The sequence below is a fragment of the Ambystoma mexicanum genome, chromosome 5p (assembly GCF_040938575.1).
Source record: "Ambystoma mexicanum isolate Mex_15411 chromosome 5p, UKY_AmexF1_1, whole genome shotgun sequence".
NCBI classification, from domain to species: Eukaryota; Metazoa; Chordata; class Amphibia; order Caudata; family Ambystomatidae; genus Ambystoma; species Ambystoma mexicanum.
The window spans coordinates 1,195,332,128-1,195,350,346 of NC_090930.1; the positions used below are offsets into that span (position 1 = coordinate 1,195,332,128).

Below are 18,219 nucleotides of genomic sequence, written 5' to 3' on the forward strand. Positions count from 1 at the left end.
ACCTCTTTACCCCATCTCCAGGGGAAGAAAACGCTGGAGAAGACCCAGGCTCGGAAGAGGAGCTGGTAGAGGATCGGACCTCGCAGGGAGACGAGGAAGTCGCAGAGGACGACTGGGACGTCCCAAGTGGGGGAAAAAAGGTACGAAAGGAGAAACATCTCCTGGAGCCCCAGGACGATATGTTCGACCCAGACAGTATCCGCAATCCAAGGTCCTCCGAATGGCAGCCATGCCCCTGTGTGACGCAATATATGGTGGCAAGATTGCGCAAGGCGCTCGATAAAGTAGTGAGACAGCGCCTTCCAGCTGAGTGTCCACGGCCGGACCTTCCAGGAAAGGTAGCTGAGACCCCCGAGCTCGACCCAAAGATGTTAACCTTTGTTTCGAAATCAGTCACGGACCCTCGCAAGGGCATCGATAGGTCCTGGAGAAGCTGCCAGGAGAAGGTTTTGGACCTGGCCGGACCGCTGGCAAAAATTATGGACCTCGCAGAGAGGGCAAAGGATACCGGGGAAGAGGTGGACCCCAAGGTTCTCGCCGGCTGGGCCCAGAGGGCAGTCTGTTTTCTTGGGAACGCTAACTGCGCCATCGCGTCAGAGCGGAGAAAAGGTCTCCTTCTGAAGATAGACTCTAAGCTTAGTGATTTGGCTTCGTATGAAGCGGAAGAAGGAGCTCAAGGCCTCCTGTTTGGAGAGACATTTGGGAAGGAGATGGGACGCTTTGTCGGAACGTATGCGTCATTAGAGAAGGCTCAGGCATCGATCCGCAAGATCTTCCCGAGTAGAGTTTTTGGCGAGACCGGCCGCTTCAGGGGTCGAGCAGCCGGTCGCGGCCAGGGAGGAAGAAGATCCCAAACTTCCAGAGCCCAGTAGTGGGAGAACAAAGGCCAAGACACCTTTTTCCCGTCCAGAGGGAGGTTCCCGAGAGGATGCAGATCCAGAGGATCAGGGCGAGGCCAAGGTTTTACACCAGGTGAGAGCGAAGGAATATCCTCCCGTAGGGGGAGGACGCGCATGTTTTTGGAAAATTGGCGCACGCTTTCAAGCGATTCCTGGGTATTGCAGACCGTCAGAGGTTTGTTTCTAGATTTTGTAGAAGATCCAGTACAGTCAAGCAGACCCCAGAGGCAGAAGCTGACGCAAGCAGAGCAAGCATGCTTAGACAGCGAATTAGCGCAATTAGTGCGTAAGCGATTGATGGAGAAGTGCGAGTCAGCCCCAAGGTTTGTGAGCAACATGTTCCTGGTCCACAGAAAGGAGAAGGTGCGACCAGTTATAAATCTCAAAGAGCTCAACGCATGGATTGTATGCCGACATTTCAAGATGGAGGATATCCATCAGATAAGGGACTCCCTGAGAGAGGGAGACTGGTTGACGCGCCTCGACTTGAAAGACGCATACCTGACAATCCCAGTTCTCAAGGAGTACAGAACATTCCTAGCTTTTCACTGGCAACGGCAGTTCTGGCAATTCAAGACGATGCCATTCGGTCTTGCATCAGCTCCTTAGGCTTTTACGAAGCTGATGAAGCCAGTAGCGGCAGCAATCAGAGAGAAGGGGGTAAGGCTGATCATTTACCTGGACGATCTCTTACTCTTAGCAGAGGATCGGGAGGTGCTAGTTTATCAGACGCAGTGGGTGCAGGACCTTCTGGGATCACTAGGGTTTCTAGTGAATGCAAAGAAGTCCGATACCACGCCAGCACAAAGGTTAGATTTCCTGGGGTTTGTGCTAGATACCAGGAAAGCGACGCTGGAACTCCCGCCTCGAAAGATAAAGGATATCAAGAGAGAGATCAGGGCATGCTTAGAGAAGCAGCAGGTATCACTCAGGACTTTGGCGCGGATAGTGGGGCTGCTGGCAGCATCTATCCAAGCCATATTTCCGGGCCCGTTGCATTACAGAGCGCTGCAGAGGTTGAAGATCAGACACCTCCAACAGGGGCTGAGGTATCATCAGTCGGTACCCTTGGATCCGGAATCCATTACGGAACTAGAATGGTGGTTGAGGAATATGGACGCCTGGAATGGGCGAGCCATATTCGGAGACAGACCGGATCTGATCATAGAATCAGATGCCAGCCGGAAGGGCTGTGGAGCCAGATGTGGGTCTTTACAGACCGGAGGCAAGTGGAGCGAAGAGGAGCTTCGCCTTCATATAAATTGCCTGGAGCTCCTAGCGGGATCGTTTGCGATCAAGGCATTCACGAGAGACAGAGTAAAATCTTGTGTCCTGTTGAAGATGGGCAACATATCGGCAGTAGGATATATCAACCACGTAGGGGGGACACGATCCAAGATGCTAGCGGAGCTAGCAAAGGATTTGTGGCACTTCTGCCTAGAATCGGAGACGTCAGTGACAGCAGAATATCTACCAGGCGCCCTGAATTCGGTGGCGGACTGGAACTTGCGGTATTTGACAGACTCCAGCGACTGGAGACTAGATCCAGTAGTTTTTCAAAGGTTGAACGCGAGATGGGGCCCGATGCACATAGACCTTTTTGCCTCCCGGCTCAACACTCAGACAAGGAATTACTTCAGCTGGAGGTTAGACCCAGGGGCACAAGGAACAGATGCCTTCCTGCAGGAGTGGTCCGGAGGCCCACACTACGCTTTTCCTCCCTTTGTAATGCTGAACAGAGTTCTAGCGAAATGTCGGAGGGAGAAGGCGGAGCTCGTGGTAGTTGTGCCCGGTTGGAAGTCTCAGGTATGGTTTCCGACTCTCATGGAGTTAGTGACGGACATACCCAGGATCCTACCAGAAGGAGAGCGACTACTCACGGACCCAGTTGGGTCATATCATCCTCTGAGAGTGAGAGGGACACTCCCGTTAGTCGCGTGCAGAATATCAGGAGACGCTGGGCGCTGCCAGGAATTTCAAAGCAAGCTGCAGAGCTTATCGCTGAATCCTGGGCTCCATCCACTAGGAGGAGCTATGACCCAGCTTGGGCTAAGTGGTCCAGCTGGTGTAAGAACAGAAGTGTTCATCCCATTTCAGCGCCTGTAGTGGAAATTTTGAACTTCTTAGCGGACTTGCTGCAAGACGGAAGAGCTTTCCGTACTATAGGGGTATACAGATCTGCCATTACAGCAGGCCATTTGCCAATTGAAGGAGCACCGGCAGGAGAACACCCTGCAGTGGTAAGGCTCATTAGAGGAGCGAAATTTAAAGTTCCACCGGAGCCCAGATATAGCTCAACGTGGGACGTAGTGGTAGTTCTACGATTGCTAGCTGATTGGCCATCAGATAGGTATCTCTCACTCAAGCAGCTATCAGGCAAACTAGCTATGCTGTTGTGCCTGGTATCCTGAAAACGAGTGTCGGACATGAGAGCTCTGGAGGTATCTAGGAGGTCGTTGGGGCCTGAGGGAGTGACTTCCTCGATAGTCAAGAGGACTAGGACAGGGACCACCTCGGTCCATTATCCCTATTTTCCGAGTAATGCGAAATGGTGCGTTGCTCGTTGCATTAAGGAATACGAGAGCAGGACTGCGGAATACAGAGCAGTAGGTACCACGCAGCTTCTGATAGCTCGTAGGAAGCCTTTTCACGCAGTAACTACTGCAACTATCGCGAGATGGGTCAAAGAGATCATGCAGGCCGCAGGAGTGAATGTGAGCATGTATGGAGCTCATTCTGTGAGAGGAGCAATGGCCTCGAGAGCCGTAAGGGCCGGTGTATCTTTAAGGGAGATAATGTTAGCAGCAGACTGGTCGTGTGAACGCACGTTTAAAGAGTTTTATTTTAAACCAACAGAGAATGTAGCAGTTACGGTGTTGGGGAGCTTTGAACAAGCATAATGCTCGCCTCAAGTCTTGTCATAGAATGTAGATTACCCCTGCTAGCTGCGCAGGGAGTATTAATTCTATTAAAGACTAGGAGGCGAGCATTAAATTCCCACCCGAGTATTGTACTGTCTATTTACATTTGTATTGTTCTTATAATAGTAAGTACACCACATAGACACCACCCTAAAGATTTTCTATTTGTTTTGCCTCTTAGGGGAAGACCAGAAAAATAACTGAAGACAAAGGAGTCTAGAAGGCCGAGATTCTTCGGCAGTTGAGTTATCACGTTAATGAAAGCTTCGCATCGTTAGCGAGGAACAGTTATGGAAGTTATACAGATGTTCAGAGCAAGTAAAAGCAGAGGAGGTGCCCATGCACAGGAAGTGGGCTGTGACTGGCTGAAGGGGCTTGGACTACAGAGACTCATGGACTTTGTAGTGTGTTAAGAGAAAAGTTTTGTTGGACACTTTTCAAGAGTTTTTATTGTGTTTGTTGAACTGATGAAGAGTAGAATAAAATGAATATGAAGCATAATGCTCGCCTCCTAGTGTTTAATAGAATTAATACTTCCTGCGCAGCTAGCAGGGGTAATCTACATTGCTTTGTGTGTGTCCTGCCTTGCTGCTTCTACCTCATCTGCCTCACCTTTCCCAGCATGCCCCATCGTCGCTGTTCTCACACAGTGCCAGAGCCACAAGCTTGTCAGTTTCACAGTGTAGGATGACTTAATCCCACCACACTGTCAGGGAGCCACAATGCATCACGCAAGGAAAGACCCTGGAACTGTCTGTGCTTTCCCAGTTCTAAGAAGAACCAGTTAAATACCCATCATCATTAACTTTATTCGGAAAATAAATATCCAGAAAAGTACAATTTTAACAATACAAAAAATACCCTACTTCACTGCCTCACATTAGGGCAGCGGCATAGGACTTCCACATTCCACTGCTGGTGTATCTTGGTAGGAGTCAGTGCCCGTCTATCTTTGCTTCGGGCAACCCAGGCAGTCACTGGTGGTGCCCTTTCATGAGGGGTACCAACAGCACCATAGAACTGGACTTTAAAGGTGCCCCCTGAAATTGAGAAGATGAGATTAGCCCAGTAACAGGGAGGTCTGACAACGAACAGGTGAAGTAGGGCTGCCTGCAACTTGATGCAACGTTGACTGCGCAGGCCTGTACGGGAGCTGCAGTCAGTTTATGTGCGTGGGCATGACGGAGGAACAGTCCAGGCAGACATTATGGAGACTTGGAGATGAGCAGCATCACCTGCTGGAAAGATGTCTCTTAACCCCGAAGCCCTCGGACCAATGCATGTCTCAACATTTTGGTTATAGATCTGCCTGTTCCATGGCACACCTCTGGCACTTTCTTAAAGCGATGAAGTCAAGCCAGTGGATGTTTCATGCTTTGGAGAGGCCGAGAGTGTGTGTCTGAGGATAGCTGAAAGTGGAAGGGTGGGTAGGGGAGGTATTATGTACTCTTAATTGCATGGTGCGGCAAGCATACTTTTCAATGAGCGACATAGAGTCATGACTGAGTGGTTGCAATGCTGGAGAGTTCGCAAATCGAGCACGGAGAAGGCCTCTTTCTTTATCAAGCAGTTGCGTGATTTGTCACCTGCTCATTTGTGCATAAATTGCCATTCACTCAGATGGGTGTCAGAGGAGCTACATGCCATGTCAATGCATAACATCCCTCTAAAAGTTCAAATACATTGCGAATAGGGTTCGGCATGCTCTAGCTTCAGGCGGTGGAACTCGCGTCTAGAGGCTGTGGTCATAGCCCTTCAATTTGGCAAGGGGATCAACAGTGTTGTCACACTCAGGATTGGTGCTCTGAAGGGAACAGGACATTTCCAATCGTATATTTGCATCAGCGAATTTAGTGGTGCTGTCAATAACGAGTTCTGCCCTGAAGTCTTGGTGGTCACCTGTGTCTGGTTCTTCCGTTCTGCCAGGGCCGCATTGGCCAGAATTCGAGTTGCCCCATGGGATTTCTTCTCAAGGAAGACTTTCCAGTTTCTTGAAATAATGAGCATTTTGGGAGACAGTTCCTTGCACATTGTCCACTGTTATGAATCTTGTGACGATTTCTCACTAAGATCGTTCTCCCACTCGATATTTGTCTCACAGGCAGGTCGCCAATGTTCATGAGATCCTTGGCCTTGCAGCGAAGTACATTGACATGTTGTAGATCCAAGGTGGTTGGAACCCATGAGAAATGCATAGGGCTTGTCGTGCTGAAATTGCAGTTGATGACCAGCGCCACTGGGCTGCACCCCTTTGAAGAGTGTGAAGTGGTGCAGTAGTTGCGTAGGAACTGACATAGTTCTTACTCTCTGTCCAGTTGACGTTTTGTGGCAATGGGTGCGCATGAAGCGCTCCGCCTCTCCATTGGCTTGAGGCCAGCAAGGAGTGATCTTGTGGTGGTTTGTTCCCATCCGACCAAGGTATTCTGTGGACTCACTCCCTTGGAAAGGGGGTCTATTGTTAGTTTTGAAGTCATCAGGGACCCCATGGGCTGCTAGTATCTTCAATTTCCAGAACGACAGCTCCTACATCACTTTGAGTGAACTTGCTCTCCCTCAGGGTAGCATGAATAGTCATCCACGAGGATTAATAGCTAGCTGCCATTTGATAAGGTCAGGAGGCTGGTGCTAACCTTGCTCCAGGGTCAGTTGCCTCGTTCTTCAGAATGAACTGGCAGGAACAGATCTCCATGAGCCGGCTGTTCTTCTTTCCATTTGTGGCACCCGCTAGTTTCTTCCAGAGAGTGGATTTTGGCTGGGCATGTGTGATCTGCATTGATGGGTAGTGTGTGTGCTGTCAACTGAATGCGCTCGGTCATCCGATGGCTTATCAAATGCTTTGTCCATGGCGGTGGCAGTATTCCACGCTAAGAAAGGCCAAGTACACATAGAATGTCCCTTCGCACTTACACTTGAGGGCAACCTCAGATTGGCTGCACATAAATTTCATCGATGGCATCAACCGAGTTGCATGATTTTGTGAGGTGAGGCACTTTGGCATGAGACACATCAAGCTAATCACCAGGGTTTAGCTTCGCTTGACAGAGATCGACTCTCTCATAATCTGAATTCACTGGAGGCTGAAAGTGTGCAGGCAGTGCAGCTGTCACAGTTCACAGTAATCCTCACCTCCCGAGTTTGGAAGTGAGTTGAATAGTTCCTGCACATCATCTCCAATGAGATGGGCTAGAGTGGAGCATTTTACGGCGGGGTCCGTTTCTTTTGTGGCCTTGAAGCATTTATCTAGGTAGCCATATTGTCCATCGGGGGCCTTGAGATAAGGCATCATGGATCTGGCCAAAATGTAGAAGCAGAGTCTCATCTAAGGTCCCAGTGAGTGGGGGACAAGCACCGCGGCTTGTGCTGCGTTCTCACCTGGGACAGACATCATGGAAAGCTTTCATTGTGGAGTTAAAATATGTCATGACAGCCTGAAACCTCGACTGAAAGGGATCCCAGCAGCCCTGTGCGTGGAGGAAAGGAGCTGATTTCACCAAGACGTAAAGCATAGGCATGGCAGCCTCATAAACCCTCATAAATCAAGCCCCAAATATTGATGTGATCAGCGGCCTTTGCACTGGATTTATGGCATAGGCAGGACCGCTTGTCCCCAGTTGTTATATTGCCGTATTCACACGTGAGGCCAGCCTGCATATTAATGAGCAAAACGGAAACATTGCTGATTGGTTGCGCCACTGGAGAGTTCCATGCTCAAGGGTGGGGGCGGGCCTCTTTATTCATTGCGTATGACATCATTCATCACCTGCTCGCCCGCGCGTCCGTGCGTGCGTGTGTGTGTGTGTTTTCATGCGTGTGTGTATTGGCGTTCGATCCAACCTGGAGCTGAGCAAAGACATATGTCACGTTAATACATCGGAGTGTTTATTTTACTTGAAATCCAAAGTATGCTTTTGATTGCTGGCTGTGGGTTAGACGCCTGAATTCACTTGGAAACAATGAATGAGTCTGCCACTGGATAAGGCGTTCTGTTGTTTTCACTATACCAATGCATATTCATTAAAAAACAAAAGCAACATTTATCAAAAAGAAAAGCAGATTGAAGCAGGTGGTGGCAGGAAAGTGAGCACTAGGTTTAATGCAACCAGTTCTATAGTTTACCAGTGACTCCTCCCATGATCCGATCAGAAAATAGGTGAAATCTTCTCCGGAATGTCTTAAACAGAAACACAAAGGTTAGAGGGTCACATAACTGTTAAAGATGATTGTGGAATAGAGAAATGGCAGAAGGATGATAGAAAGTAGTCTACTGGTGGGTCAAAGAGATAGGCAGCTAAGGAGCAGTGGTAGGCGAAATGGTTAGGTTCTGCTCTGCCAGGGGCGAAAACAGGATCTGTAAGATTTCGATTCGCTTCGCTTGTCTTCGCCATTTTGCCACACCTGTGGGTTTGACTGAAATGTTTCCACTCGTTGGTCGGGTTGGGAAATGCGAACATTTTCGGTGTTGCGCGTCATCTTCTCTTATCCCCTTATAGCTCAACCGGTAGAAGTGAAGCTCAAGCTCTGGCGGTTTCACCTGCACTTCATCGCATTTGGCTTTTGTTCTCAGACATGTTGTTTCTCGATCGTGTCCCTTGCGTGTTTCACGTGACCCGCACGATACTCATCATGCATTTCCCCTGAACGACTAGAAATCTGAAATCTGTACCGCACACATGTGCACTATGTCATGCATCCCTGACTCTGTCCCATGAGCATGCGTAATACGTCATGTTTGACGCGACCCCTGCCGCTAAACACTTTGCACATCCACTTTGTGCACAGTTTCGCAGCAGAGCTGAGAAACGTGTGTTTCTCGCACGCTCAAAACCCTTAAGCGCTTGACATGATGTGTCAGGATTGGCTACCTGGTTTGTGGCCCTGCTTATTTAAATTCAGCTTTACCTTCAAATCTCTGCCACACCTCTTCTGTTTGGGAGAGGAGTAGCAGCAGCAGCAGCAGCCTGCCAGCAAGGACCACCAGCAGCAGGGCCACCAGCAGCAGTACCATCAGCGATCAGAAGAAGCACCGTTAGCAGGCACCATCTCATGATGGTGACAGGAGGCGATTCCCCACCGAAAGCTGCCAGCACCGGCAGCAGCACACCGCCACAGGAGGAGCAGGACCTGTTTCCTGGAAGCAAAGCAAGTCAGAAGTTGAAAGCCTTGGCCTCCTACTGTCTGATGAGGGCTCCAACTAGAGCATGTTTGGCAGCCTAGCACTGCTGCCTGCATTCTGCCATACCGCCGCCCTGGAGTCAGACTTTGAGGAGGTCACCATCATTGGACAAGATGAAGCGGAGAAGGAGGAGGGAGAGGCATAACAGGGTGTCACTCCTCTAACCTCCTACTTCACACACCTCGAACATCTGTCACCAGTTAAGGAGCCTGAGGTGGATTCACAGCAGCCAACACCAGTACAGAAGACAAAGAGGGAAGCCACCGCCAGCGCACCAGCAGCCATCACTGCCACAGCATCAGCAGATGGCACCACCACCACTGGACTAAAAGCTGTCACCACCGCATCAGCAAATGACCCCATCAACGAATCAGACTCTGAGAAGGCCTCCATCATTGTCCTGGAGGATGATGAGGAGACATCGTTTACAAGGCTTGACCTTCCTTTGCCAGTCAAGGGACCTGTAAGTAAAGTCTGCATCACCAACAGTGAGCAGGAGGAGGATCAGGCCCAGTGCCAGCACAGAAGCAGAGAAGGATAGCAACCACCACTACTAGTCCAGAAGCCAGCACCACAGTACCAACATTTTCCGAACCAGCAACATAAGACCAGTAGCTGACTCCCGCACCACAGGACCAGCAGCCACCCCCTGACCCACAAGGCCTGCAGCCGCCCCTGTATCACAAGTCCAGCAGTCACCGACCACACCACAGGACCAGCAGCCACCATCTGCACCACTGGACCATCAGTCGCTGAACTCACAAGAGGACCAGCAACTGCCAACCACACCAGAGAACCAACAGCCGCTGGACCATCACCTCACAGCACCAGTGCCAGACCATCCGCTGCCACCAGCACTGCAGGGCTATAATCTGCCACCACCACGACTGCCAGATCATTGTCTCCCACCAACACCACTGCCGAACCATCAGCCACCATCAGCACCAGCAGACCAGCATTTAACAGAACCAGTCACTGGCACCATTGCTGCTGGCAAGTCATGGACCTGGAACCATTTTGCCCTTTCACCCAGAGCCAACATGATCAAGGCTGCTGCAACTGTCATCTGCCTCCACTGCAGTTGGAAGGGGAGCATTTCCCAGACATTTTTGCTTGGCACATGGGTCAAGTGCCTTCACCTGGAAAAACATCACAAGATCCTCAGAGGTTACAAGGGCGCACCATCAATGACGACAACCACAGGTAGTGCACCCACCACCACCGCAAGAACAATGACTTTAACCACAAGAGTGGTGACCTCCACCATAATGACTGGCAGAGAAGCAACGAGGGATGGCACTTCTCAAAGTGCCTCAGCAAGGAGCCTACAACCTCGGGTGAGGTACTTCACTGAAACATACTCTTCAGGTCCCTGATGTTCCTGCTCTGTTGGGTAGTGGGATCACAGTTAGTGCCGATACAGGGCTAAGAGCCGTTCCTCAGTGGCTTGATTCAATTCTGCCTGTTCTGTGGGTTGCTTCTGGGGTGTAGCGAGGTGCTGCTATTGCCACAAACACATTAAGAAGCACCACCATGAAGACTAACTGGCTATGAGGAATGAGGAGTGATGCATCACACATACAAGTGCCTCAGCCACCGCCGAAACTCAGCAGAGCAGAGGAGAAATACAGGACCAGTAGGAGGCGGGTGATGCCTAGGCACATATACACACACACATGCACTTTCCACTCAATTTCCCAACTAACCAGCACTTTGGGTCTCATTACGAGCCTGCCGGTAACTCGCCGGTGCTACTGGTGGGTTTCCAGCAGACTCGCCTTACCGTTACCAGTGCCCGATATATCCCAGTGTAACTGGGATATTCTGGGTGCCAGCAACGGTGGTAATTTACCATTCCATGGAGCCCTATAGGACTCCATGGAATGGGAACCACTGAAGCACCAGCACTTTTGTTAACAGTGCCGGTGCTTGAGTGATTTCTCTGCCGGTAGGGGCCTGAACTCCCGGCAGGTCGGGCCTGCCAGTAGATCACTGCCTCTACTGGCAGACTCAGAGGATGCTGGTTCAGGAAAAATGCCAGAGCCGCCCATTTCACCAGCATTTTTCCCTGATCAGCATACTTGTTATGTCTTTAGTTTTCTCCCCAGGACTGAGAGCCTGTTGTGAGGGAGCTGTGGCGTTGGCGCGGCACCGCCAGAAGACAAGGAAGCCCTTGCAGACTAGAACTCCAGAGAAGGATCAGCATCTAGTTTTGACTGTTTTTGACTATCTTTCTCTTTGTCTTTTACACACACACATGCACACAATTTACCAACTAACCACTACTTTGTCTGCTATTTCCTCCGCAGGATGGAGAGCCAGTTGTGCGGGAGCAGTGGCATTGGCAAGCAAGTGTTGCCATTTCCCAGACTTAGAGAGAGGGTGCGATCAAGGCGCATCCACACATTCACAACTAACCATCACTTTGTGGTTTATACAATAATACAAAAACACAAAATGTAGACAAAAAGAACGATATTTCTTTCTATGCAAGAACGCAAGTAAGTACAAATCCACACTATTACATATATTCATTTACTTCAAACACTTTCCTTTTCAATAGAAGAATGTAGTGATGTGAAGAAGGGAATTCTAAATGCAATACACAGCCATATTCACCACTGCAACCCATCGTCATCATTGCTGCTTGCATATCGATCTTGAAGGGGGTTTGGTGGCAGAAAAGAGGTTTTGGGTATGCATGCTTTGTTCATTTTTAGAAATTTCAATCTCTGAATACTGGCTCTAGACAAGCATGTCCTCTTGTCTGTCACCATCCCCGAACAGCACTGAAAACACGCTCCGATTTGGCACTTGCTGGGGGGACGCTAAGGTCTTCAGCAGCAACTCGTGCAAGTTTGGCCCACACATCCTTTTCCCCTTCCCAGTACTGCAGGGGCTCACCTGTGGGGCATAGACATATCTTTCAGTTATGCCACTAGAGTCTCTGATGCCCTGGCACAAGGACTGCCCTCCTCAACATGTGACAAATACCCAAAGAGCCCCATACTCGACAGATGGCAAAAGCATAACAAAGGCGGGACCAGTGCCTGTGTTGGAGAAGGCTTCCTTTAGTTTGTCCTCAAGTGGTTTTGTTCGCCTGGAAGCTTTGGAGGCAGGCTGCCCTTCAGGGAAAAGAACAGAAACATGCTCCGGCACCGGAGGTCCAGAAAAGTTGCAATTAGGTATAAGTAATTATTTCTATTTACACTGATCCGTGGGTCTGACTACAAGCACATCAACATTTTCCTGCACAGCCTCCCCAGTTCCTCGGCCTCTGCATGCTCTTGTACTGTGTACCCACGCTGTATGTTCTCCAGAATACTCCCAAGAAGAACATTGAGTGGCAGGATTTCATGCAGGCCTTCTTCATTGCGGCTCACCCTCACAGTTGCCTCCTCAAATGGTCAAAGTACCTTGCAGACAATTCCAATCAAGTGCCACGGGCTTGCTTACAGATGAGTGCCACCCAGTGCCTTTGCTTGCCCGGGTGCCATGCAATAGTCAAATGTGGCAAGGTGTTGTTCCAGGAGATGTAAAGGTCCAGAACACTTTCTTATGTCTTATCCAGACTACCAAATAGCTCACATGACCCTCCAACCACAGTTACTGGCCCTGCCTTTCCCTAGGTAGTGTTGATGCGCCGCCTCTTTAGGGTGCGGGGGATAGTCAAGATGCTTACCCTAGATCTGAAATCTGATCAAGTAGGCAGACATTAATATGTACCAAGCAAGCCTTAAGAAATATAAAACATCTTCAGGTCAATTATCAGAAAATTAAGCACGGACGGAAGTTAAAGACTTTAAGGTTCCCTACTCATTGCGTTAAAAAACACTAAGAAACACTTCTTAGAGAATGGGTGTCCAACTCATTCATGGACATCCCTTCAAAAACGGTCAAGCGGTTTCAGTGAGTTAAAGGATTGCTTCTCTCCTACTTTTTTCAGTCCCCTTCAAGTCTTAAACATTCTTCATAGAGGATTGCTGGGTGCCGGGTTTCTGATGGTCTCCCTACACTGCACCTTGCCTCTCCCCAGCAGCGCTTGCCCAAAGCCTCCAATCCCTCTTCCCCCTGCTGGCACACGCTGTAAGAGTTGTCTCCCTCCCTCGCATTACCTCCTTGCCCCTGCCTGGTACTCCACGGCTAAGACTTTTCATTCCTACCGGCCGTGTGGTGATTCCCAGTGCTTTTCTAACTCTACCTCTATGCTGTGTTTTCTTCACTAAGTAAGTGCTCTCCTGAACTCGTATGCCATTCCCATCTGCAACGCTGTCCCTCTCCCCACTCAAACAATTCCTCAGGGCTCCTGTGCCGTGACTCCATTTCAGCCTTTCCCCTTCTTGACTGCCACCTGAAGGTGTTTTGGAATCTCTGAATGTTTGGGAATGCTTTTTAAGGAAACTGCAGACCTTACTTATGCTGCTTGCAGTCTATTTGTTATCCCTGTTTCTCCATTTCTGGATATGCCTCACTAAATCTTGCTTTTTGCCCACATGTTCGAAAATCGCATCTAGCTTTTGTGCCCTAAATTACAGCATTTTACACATCTGTTGGAAAATCGACCTGTGACTGTATTCAAACCTAGCCCTGTAGGTGCATTTTTAAAATCTTGTATTTAGGCATTTTGTTATACCTGTGACTGTATTCAAACCTAGCCCCTCAGCTGCATTTTTAAATTCTCAAATTTGGCCATTCTGTATCATTCTGCGTCAGTGTTATAAATTAGGCCCTTCACCTGATTCCCCCCATCATACTATTTTGTGATACTACTGCTTGCTGTAACCTAAGCCCTTTCTCCCTGGACTCCTAACTTACTTTATTTTTGTTTTATCCCCCTTGTATTGACTGCTGGTCCGCGTGGTGAATTCCTCTTGCACAGTGCAGTCCCACTCACTGACCCCTCCCACCCACTGCCTGTACACATGGTGCTCTCTGTCTCCCCAATCTACTCTGTTACTCTATCATCTATCCTACCTCTCTCTCGAAGTCTGGAAGTAAAATGTTTAAGAAAGCGCTTTTGACCTCCAAGCCAGGCCTCCCATTACTGATACCTAAGTCAATGCTTCCTCCTGACAGATAATCACTGACATCCACTTCACTGTCCCTTCTCCTGACCTATGGACTCCCCATATGGTCAGTGTCCTATCTCCTTTTTCCTCCTCGCCCATTAACAGTGGTACCAGATGGGAAATTCTGTTGCCATACTTCTCATCTTCTAGGTGCATCATTAATGTCTACCAGAATGGCACTATCATGGCCCAGGGCTCTCAGCCCAGCCTGCTCCTTCTGTATAGGCATCATCTGTTTCTATTTTTATAGTTGGCACTCTTTTGGATTGCGATCCCGGAAAAAATACCATAAAGTTTCTGATATAGTTCAATTTGTTTATTTTGTTTATTTGTTTATTTCGATCCGAGATGGAGAGCCATCTCGGATCGAGCCAGCACCAAGACAATCGAACCTTGCTGCGGGCAATACCTACATATGTAAGAAAAGAGATTTGTTGAAAATCTAACTTCAAAGAAAATGCTGATTAGAAAATAAGCTAAACTACTGATATCAACCCGAGATCAAATAAATAACCACAAGGAATCTCTCCTGAAGAACAACAGTTAAAGCTGTGGGGAAACACGTGTTGGGATATTATGTAAACTATCTTGGAATTGTATATACATGTGTGATTCTACTATTGACAACACAAAGTTATATACATGTGGATGAATATAACACATATTGAAAGTATGGAACAAGAACACTGCAATTTATAAATGTATGAATTTAATACATGAAGAAATTGGCAAAACACAAAATAAACAAATTGAACTATATCAGAAACTTTATGGTATTTTTTCCGGGATCGCAATCCAAAAGAGTGCCAACTATAATAATTACAAATTTGATTTCATATTGTCTCAGCCACAATATAGGCATTCTAAGTGCAGACCCTTGAATCTAAATCTAAAAACAGCACAAAGGATTTGCTCTAGAAAAGGAACAAAAGCTGACATAGGCTGAAACCTTTGTTTTTCAAAATATCATCTGTCTCTCATTAACTTCCTCTCTTTTCCTGCCACTCCTCCCACTGCCACCCCTCTGGCCTCATCCCTGTAGCCCACCTCGGAAGACCATTAAAGATGGCAACCAGCTCCACTTAGCTACCCTCAATTCTCACTCTGCTGTTCAACACTCATCTGACATATGTCACCTCCTTGAAGACTTTGACCTTGACGTCCTCGCTCTTACTGAGACGTGGTTCAATGCCAGCTCTGTGACTGCTTTTGACACTGTACATCCTGAGGGATACAAGATAATCTCCAAGCCTAGGACTAACCGGCCTGCAGGTGGAGTGGCCCTTGTCTTCCTTGAATAGGTCCCTGCTACTATCATTCCCACTCAATCTTATTCTACCTTTGCCTCGTCTGAAAACTGGGTATCTCTCCTACTCTCTCCCTCACTCTCGCCACTATATGGCCCCTTTTCCTCTCTGAATGGGCTGACCTCTCCTCCTCTCTCCTCACCTCCTCCCCCAAACCTTTCTTCCTTAGTGATTTTAATATTCATCAAGACTCTTCGGTTAACCATTGCCCTATCTCCATCACCCCTTTCCTGGGCAAACTCCGGGAGAAGTTGGTCATCCCCCAAATAACCAACCACACTGAATCTGCTGGCTGTCTCCACGACCACTAGTCTGGCTTCAGAGCATCCAGAGGCACGGAAACTGCTCTCCTGAACTCCTGAACACCTTTGAAGACCTGCTCCCAAATCTTGATTCCAACTCTCCCTCTGTTCTGATACTCCTCGATCTTTCCTCTGCCTTTGACACAGTCAATTATGCCATCCTCATAAATTATCTCTTTGACACCCTAGGCATAATGGAATGGGTACTGGCATGGCTGACTTCCTTCCTTCCTAACCAACCTACCCAAGTGCAACTGGGCCCTTTCCTCTCCGCCACCTCACTCTCTACCTGCGGCGTTCCTCAGGGCTCTATCCTATCACTGTGGCTTTTCAATATCTACCTTGCCCCTCTGGCCCACATGATCTATACCTTCTCTTGTCACTGCCAGTGTTATGCTGATGACACACAGCTCTCCTTTAAGCTTCCCTCCCTCCTTTACCTCCTCTTCTTCCTCTCTCATAACTGACTGTTTGTCTGCTATTCAGACAGGGTGCTCTGCAAATGATCTCTGCCTTAATGCCAGCAAGACTGAGATCCTTCTCATTGGAACGCCAGCTCGCTGATTCCTTCCTACCTTCTGGCTGCCCTCATTGGACCCCTTTCCCTCACCCTCTTGTGAGGAACATTGGGGTCATCTTCATCTCCGCTTTCTTCATCTCCCCTTACTTCACAGACCTTGCCCCGAAGCCCAACGTTCAGCTCCACCTCCTCAGAGGAATTCTCCCTTTCCTCACCTTTCCCCAGAAGCTCAATGTCTCCAGAGCCCTGGTACTCTCTAGGCTGAACTACTGCAACAGCCTCTTCCTCAATCTGCCTCTTTCCTCCCTTCACCCTTTTCAACTAATCCAGAATAGGGCTGCAAGACTTATCCTTGGCCTCAAGCCCAGGAACAGCATCTCTCCAGCCTAAAATCTGATTGCAAGGATAAAATTCAGGACCCTCGGCATCATCCACAAGGCATTCTGGGGCCTGAGACCCTGCTGCATACAACTTTCTCTGCCTAAATTACTCCCTGCTAGTCATTCAATCCTCTAGCTCCAACTCTCTGCAGATCAGTCATTTCTCCAAGCAGAGAGTGGGGGTAGGTCTCTTTCTTCGGCTGGAGCCTCCCTCTGGATCAGCCTTCCTGTCCCTCTCAGACTTGAGCCGGATTCCCTTAAGTTCCAGAAACTTCTCAAGACCTTCCTTTTCTCCTCCTCCTTCCCTCTCCCCCTCCCCTGCTAATGTCCCCCTGCTGCTATGACTGTTGTCTGATCCCTTATGTGCCTTACAGGGGCCAGGCCCTCCTCGTCCAGTCTACCCCAGCACCTCTTAACCAGCACTTGCCCTCGGGGACCCCTGGTAACTAGCCTAAATCTGGTGCACCCTGCGCCCGCACTAGCTGACCCTTACCCCTGTGTCCCCTGGTACTTGCCCCTCTGGGGATCCCCTCAGCACTTGCCCAGCCCCCGGGGCCCCAGCCTTCCTGCACATCTCCCTCCTCATTCCCTTATCCCAGCCCTTCCGCCCTGACCTGCCCCCTCCCCCTGCACTTATTTCACTGCACTTGCATAGTCATAATATCACAAGGCCTAGTAGAACCATTTATTGTTTTGTTTCTCCTGTCCCCCACTCCCTCTTTTCTGTCTTGTGGCACCTGGAAATACTTGTGTATCAGCGCCTTACAAATGTGCAATAAATAAAAAAATAAAAAGATGGTCAATCACGGAGTAATGTCCAGGGCATCAGAATTTCTTGCCTCCTTCTTTGGAGAGGAATATACCTCGGGAACCTTACTTTTACCTCATTACGCTTTGGTGAGTAAAACCTAGAAATATAGCAGAATTGTATATTTAATTATAGATATTCGAATGAGGAAGAGAATGCAATACCAATCATTATTGCATGCTTTTCTGTTCCTCTTTTAAAAGCAGTTACATCTGACAACTATGGGGAGTGTGGCAAGAAACTCTGATGCCCTAGAAATTACTCAGTGACTGACCATCCTCTATGAAGAATGTTTAAGACTTGACGGGTCCTGAAGAAAGTGGGAGAGAAGCAATCTGCTAACCAACTGAAACCAGTTGACTCTTTGTGAAGGAAATATCCAGGAATGGGTTGGACAACCATTCTCTAACCAAGTGTTTTTTTGTGTTTTGAAACGCAGATGAGTAGGGAGCATTAAAGTCTTTAACTCCCTTTCGTGCTTAATTTTCTGATAAATTGACCTGACATTTGTTTATATTTCTTGAGGCTTCCATGGTACATATTAATGCCTGCTAGCTCGGTCATATTTCAGATCTAGGGTGAGCATCTTGACTATCCCCTCACCCTAGACAGGTGGCACATCAGCGTTCCCTAGGGAAAGGCACCTAAATAGGGCCAGTGAGCTTGGTTGGAGGGACATGTAATCTATTTGGTAGCCCAGGTAAGATATAAATAAGTGTTGTGGGGCTTTACTCCTTTTGTGTTAAGAAATTGGGGCAAAGCATATGGTCCAGAAGCCCTATGGGTCTTCTTGTGTGTAGATAGTTCTAGGAGGTGTTTCAACATATAGAGAGTGAAATA

General features: G+C 48.6%; 1 long non-coding RNA gene across 1 annotated transcript in view; it reads right to left on the reverse strand.

Annotated features, from left to right (window-relative positions):
- LOC138481488 (uncharacterized) overlaps positions 1-18,219 on the reverse strand; it is a 129,354-nt gene that overhangs the window by 3,111 nt on the left and 108,024 nt on the right. The window lies entirely within an intron of this gene.